This window comes from Podarcis filfolensis (assembly GCF_964270895.1).
Source record: "Podarcis filfolensis genome assembly, chromosome: 10".
Lineage (NCBI taxonomy): Eukaryota > Metazoa > Chordata > Lepidosauria > Squamata > Lacertidae > Podarcis > Podarcis filfolensis.
In genome coordinates this window covers 29,116,984-29,123,678 of record NC_139612.1, presented here as the reverse complement: position 1 = coordinate 29,123,678, position 6,695 = coordinate 29,116,984, and positions in this window count along the sequence as shown.

Below are 6,695 nucleotides of genomic sequence, written 5' to 3'. Positions count from 1 at the left end.
GACACGTGGTTAATATACCTATGTATGTGTTTGCCTTGTACATTTATGAACACACACACACACACACACACACACACACACACACATATATAAGACCTTAGAATTCCTATAATGCTGACTCTACCACTTTCAGACTCAGTCAGTATAAACAAATGGATAGATGTCTATCTCCTTATCCTCACATCTTTCATTGCCCAGTTTGCTAGGGGATACCATGTGCCAGTAGACATCCTTTGCCTCTCCAGCACCCTGAAACGCTGCTGTTATCCCTGATTCATATACTTCTTTTGACAATATGCCACACATTTTAATTACAATACAAATTATATGGTACTGCCATGCAGCAGTAAACAAAGAACTAATTTGTGTTCCTTCTACACTTATCATTCATGGACTAATTAGTTTCTCTATGAGGGTCCAAGTGACTCTTATATAAAGCAAAAGCTCCTGAGGATATAAAGGTTAATTTTGAAGTGATTACAAATATTCTGCTAACATTATAATTAATAGTTATACTTAAAACACAGCAGTTGTCTGCAGCTCCAATAAGTCGACTGTTAATTAGCCAACGAAACTGGCATCATTCGGGATGCTTTAACTTTTCACTGTTTAGTCATCGGAATGACAAAGCTGAGTAATGCTTAGTTTTAATCCACCGCAACGATGAAAGGGGAAAGCACTTCAAGCCCCAAACTTGCTGATTCACTGTTTCCCTGTAGCTTCAGTTTGTGTTTATCTTCATCTAGATTTTCCTCAATTTTCCACATGGATGTAAGGCAGGGGGAAATTTCTCACAGGGTTTGATTCATATGTCACTGAAACCCAGCCAGCACTAGGCTGCAATGTGGCAGCTGTTTTGCAGGAGCAGAGAGGATTAAATGTAAAGTACAAACATATGGTGATGGTAAAATAGCCAACATAGTGATGCCTCAATATTTAGGGCAGAGAAGGAACTTAGTTTCTTGAAAGTAGAGCGTGGAATGAAAGCCAAGATGAGAGTGATGCTTTGGGACAGTGATTTCTAGCAATTGCTGAGTGGTCAGAGTGCTGCTTATGCTCAGGTCCTGCTCGTGTCTCACCTGCAGGTATCTGGTTGGCCACTGTGAGAACAGAGTGCTGGACTAGATTTGCCACTGGCCTGATCCAGCAGGCTCTCTTCTTTTGTTCTTCCATGGGGAAATATTTGTTGAGGCCTGTTGGGGTGTGTGTTCATCTTTATCACCCCAAAATCTTGTTCTCTGTAGGTGCACCATGAAAGCTTCAGCAAAGCTGTTAAGTTCCCTCAGCATGAAACAGTTGTTGTTTTAAGCAGAGTTAGATAAGTAAACAAATAATTTTATTATTTATACCCCACCCATCTGGCTGGGTTTCCCCAGCCACCCTGGGAAGCTCGCAGCATATATCAGAACATACTAAAACATCAAACATTTAAAACTTCCCGATACAGGGCTGCCTTCAGATGTCTTCTAAAAGTCAGATAGTTGTTTATTTCCTTGACATCTGAACGAAGGGCGTTTCACAGGGCAGGCACCACTACTGAGGGCCCTCTGTCTGGTTCCCTGTAACCTTGCTTCTCACAGAGAGGGAACCGCCAGAAGGCCCTCAGAGCTGGACCTCAGTGTCCGGGCTGAACGATGGGGGTGGAGACACTCCTTCAGGTATATTGGGCTGAGGCTGATTAGGGCTTTAAAGGTCAGAACTAACACTTTTAATTGTGCTTGGAAATGCACTGGGAGCCAATGAAGATCCTTTCGGACTGGTGTTATATGGTCCTGGTGGCCCCTCCCAGTTACCAGTCTAGCTGTCGTATTCTGGATTAGTTGTAGTTTCTGGGTCACCTTCAAAGGTAGCCCTTTGCTTTGATTCACGCACACAAAACACACACTCTGTAGTTACACACTATATACAGGTTACATGAAGGCTTTCCCCCTTCTAGTCCCAGGGGGGTTTCCTGTACTACAAAGTCCACACGCAAGTTCTAAGTCAATTTGCACAGAGCCTAGCAACATCCTAGAGTTCTCTGAGTCCTGAAGTCTAGCAAGTCTCCAAGACTTCTTCTCAGACGAGCTCTTCTCAAAGTGTTCAGGTTACTCTACAGTTCCATGATGATCCATTCCTTCCTGATAACAACCCATGACCCACAACCAACTCTGTAATCTGAGCCCTTTTATATACAAAGTTCCATGCCCAGTAACACGGAGAAGGAAGTCACCAGATTCAGCCAGATGAATCTCAGGAATAAGTCAGCTAATGGAATGAACCCATTAACTGCATTCTTTAACAAGGCATACACAGAGACAATATTGGGTTTCATTGTAGAGCTGATATGTATTTTTCAGGTAGGGTGTGTTTTGCAGCCTAAACTCCTGACATATTCAGATGCAATGATTTCACCTTTCACATACTCACCTAGGTGTCTTCTTGCAAGTCAAACACCTCGCATTGGATTGACCCTAGTTTAGTTTAGTTGTTTAATTAATGTGATGCTTTCCCACAAAGTACTGAGACCAACGCAGCTTACAGTAACATCAGCTAATCATCACGATACAACATCACGTTTGAGAAACCAACTTGCTACAAAATGTAGCAAACACTTTCAAATATGACAAACCCAGCAATTCAAGAAATGCATCATAGCACAAATTCAACATGACAATGAACTGATGCAGATTTAATATACCTCAAATATAAAAGCAGGATCAAAGTTAATGGGACAGGAAAAAGCTGACCCAACACACATTGCTAATGTAGCTTGGTTTAATCTAGTTTAGGATCTTGGCGATGGGGATCTTCTCACTAGGCTAGATGGTTCACAACTGGCTCCCTCCTCTATCAAAGCCTCCCCAGTGGATCTGCTTCTAGTGCTGGCCTTGCTGCATTAGATTAGGAGTCATTTAATATTGCCTAGGAACTAACCTGTTCTGTGAGCAGGTGCATGGAGGGAAGTTGTTATGAGGACCACCAGCAAACTGAAACATGTCAACAGTCATTTTTAAAGCAGTTGGTATGATATTAGTTGCACAGAGTGTAGTAAAGTTTGTTTGTTCTAAACTTTAGTCTCTGTTTCATAAAATTCTGGCATTGTGTCAGAAGCAAGGCAGGCCCTATCATTGAGCAGAGTGAGGCAGCTGCCTAAGTAGCAGCAGCCTGCTCTACAGCCACCAAGCCAGCCTTATGTCTCCTGGTACAGTGGAGGATGCAGTCCTTACACTAGGGACAGTAAGTAGGATTCAGCTGCCAGTCTAATCAACTTCTGTGCATGGACTGGGGGAGAGACACCACCCTGTTCTTTGCCTCAGGCAGCAAAATAATGGACCACCTAAAGTCTCCAGGTGAACTTCAAAATGATGCAGATAATAGGAAGAGATGGAAACAACCATTTGAGGTGTAATGCATACCAAACTGAACAGATAAGAAAGATGAGAGGTTTTAGTTGGTGCTAGGTGGCAGGTGAAGATGCAAGTGTGTTTAACACTCCTTTTGCTTGATCTCAGCATAGATAGAACATAAAAGAGACAATACATTTAAAAGGCCCAAATTATTCACTAGAATTCAGGTTGAAAGAGAAAGCAAAGGCCTACATGTGAATAATTTTAAGCTCTTACTACAAACTTGTGGAGCTGTAGCCCAGTGATGGGGTTCGTCTGGCTAGCCAGGCCTCCCAGTTTGGCCCACGATGCAGTTTTGGACTGACCACACCTACCTGTCTTTCACCTGATGCCACACACAGGACAGGTAAAGTTGCCACTACAGAGGAAGCCCACTCCCGATTGTCCCTTTGCAGCCCTGGTTTGCTTTTGGTCCTGTTTAAATTTGGCACTGAATGCAAATCCTCCTGTTTCTTGGTGGGATCCATTCCACCTGATATCATGTGATACAAAAACAGAGAAACCCATTAACAACGCTTGCATATCTCTGTGCAGATTTTAAAAGAAAACTTCGAAAATAGGGAAAACTGAATGAAAGGCTGGAAAAACCAAGGGAGACGAGAACTGGCAAATTTGCCTATCCCGAGGCATGGAACATGGGGTTGTGTGCGCTGGTATCCTCTCTGCCCAGATGTACCTGCACAATGCTGTTTCAGCAGCCCCTGGCTTTTGCCACTGCCTCCCAGTGCTCTCTGTTTAAGGTGACTGAGCCTTCCTCACCCTTCAGCACCACTTGCTGAAGGCTGCCTCGTGAGCTGATGCTCACCCTGGATATCTAGTGCTGAACACAGAATTTCTTTTGGCAGGTGCAGCTTTTATCTCCCCTGCACAATGAGCTACATTTGCAGAAGATCATGAATGACACAGCTCCTGGTCACCCTGCTCAGGACTGGTTACTGGATAGTGGTTGAAAAAATCCACAAAAATATCTTGTGTAATCTTCTGTGTTCCACGTTCATGTGCCAACTTAGGAAACTTTTTGGAGAGAGGAGGAGCACTGGGAAATCATCACATTGGCTAAGTAATCACCATTAGGTTGAGTAGAACGGCTTAGCAAGCACCTGCTTGGATTTAGAGCCATATCACAATTCAGCAGACAGCAGAGCAGGTGCATCAATGTCTTGCAGCCGCTTCTCCTGCTAACATCTGTCATGTGTGTATTTTGCTGATATCCTAAATATAGATCCTGCTCATATGAGCCACTTCGTTCTTCCTGTTTATTCTTATTATTGCACTAACGAGAAGATCTGAGCTGCAGATGATCTGCAGTGCAGCAATTGTGTGTGTGTGTTTTTTTAAAAAAGCTTCCAAATCAAGACATAGCTAACTTTGACAAATCCACTCCCTCCTGTTTGTGCACACCCTGATCTTTTTTGAATGGCCTTAGAACTATAAGAAATGGCCAGAAAGACCTTTGTGGTGGGCTAACGTGAATGATACTGTAACCTTTGTGTGTGAGGATTTCATTCTGATTAAAAACAAATCTGTTTGAAACGCTAATAATTTTCTTAAGGTCAAACAGTAAGCAGAAATTCAAGGCGTAATATTTTAAAGTTCAAGCAAAGTCATATACATTTGTTAACTGAAGAGGGATGCAAAATATCGTTTCCCCGTACCTATTTCTAAAAAGGTTTAAAGCTTATTTATGTTTTCAAGTGAATGAGAACTGCTCAGGAACTGGTAGGTGATTTTATTTTATTTTACACAATTAGGACAGAATAAGATCACCTTCTTAATTCAGTAATGTATGTGATTTTCTCGCTGCTTTTTCATTGGGAAATGTGGTAGGGACTTAGGAAGCTGCCTTATACTGAGCCAGAACATTGGGTCCATTTAGCTCAGTATTGTCTACACTAAGGTTACCAGATGTTCCTGTTTCCCGGGGACAGTCCCCAGATTTACAAATCAGCTCCCATACAAAATCCATTGAAGGTGAAAAGTGTCCCCGGATTCATTGAAAAAAATCTGGTAACCTTAATCTACACTGACTGACAGCAGCTCTCCAGAATCTCTTAGATTAGAGACACTGGAGTCCTTCTGCATGCAAGGAAAATACTTAACCATTAATCTGTGCCCCTTCCCCCCAAAAGTGGTGACCAGTTTGAGCAAAGTTCTGGGGCTCTGGCCATTCTTTTGTTATAATAATTTTAAAGTCTCAAATATAGAATAAATATTCACAAATGCACAAAAATATAAGAAGCATGTGTCTAAAATAGTACGGGAGAGCAATCCTGAAGCCATTTTTACTCTCCCAATGACCTCAAATATTCCTCTGCAGTAAGGGAGGCAAATGGGGAAAGCCTTCCCATTGTCTTTCTGCTTGCAAATCCTGCCTTAAGGTTAAGGGTGCATTTGTGTATGAATAGAGTGAGCCTGTGACGTGGATTCAGGAACTAAAGTATTAACCATCACAAAAGAATGGCCAGACTGCCCAGGTAATGCAATCAGTCACCATTATCAGGTTTCCTGGCAGACAGGATTTCTGCTGTAGACCGCCTCCTTCTGTGACGTATGTATGATGTTTTAGGGGGGTGGTCTTGGGCTATAGGGTGGGCAATTTCAAAAGTCTATATAGGGGCTTGTGCACCATTGTTCAGGGTTCTCCTCCCTCCTGCCTGTGGTGAGTGGGGACCCTGTTGCAACAGTTCCTTTAATAAAGATCAGGCTTACCAGCTGCTTTGCTTCTCAATATTCTCTGGTTGGCCTCTGTTGTTTTCTCCTACCTATAGGGGACCCACTTAAGGACTCTATATGGGCTCTGGAATACCACATAAAGGAAAAGGGAGCAGTTTTTCTTATATCACCCCTTTTTTTTTTTTTGAATGCAAGATTTTCCCCTTCCCCTTCCTTATGCAGGAGCTGGTGAGGAAGAGACAAAAATTCTGCACATGTTCAGAGGTACCATACTATCCACATGCTGCTGTTAAAAACTGCCAAATGGAGCCAGAGGTCAAATGAAGCTTGTGGAGGGAGGAGGGGATATAGAATGCCCATAGGAAGAAAAAAGTGAGAGGAATTCTGTGGCCTTTTCATTTTAACAGCTGCAGTTTCCATCTGGACGCTAGGCAGCAGATAGTTTATAACACCAGAAGTATATTACCACTGCTCTCCAAAGTGAACCAATGACAGTTCTATCACAGCCTTGGTGAGACCTAAAACCCCAGATATTCTTACCAGTCTTTATGTTATAAGTTGTGTTTGGGCAAATAGTCAAAGTGGAGATGGGAGCAGGGGTGTTTGAGCAAGCCATGCCCCCAAATTTCTTGA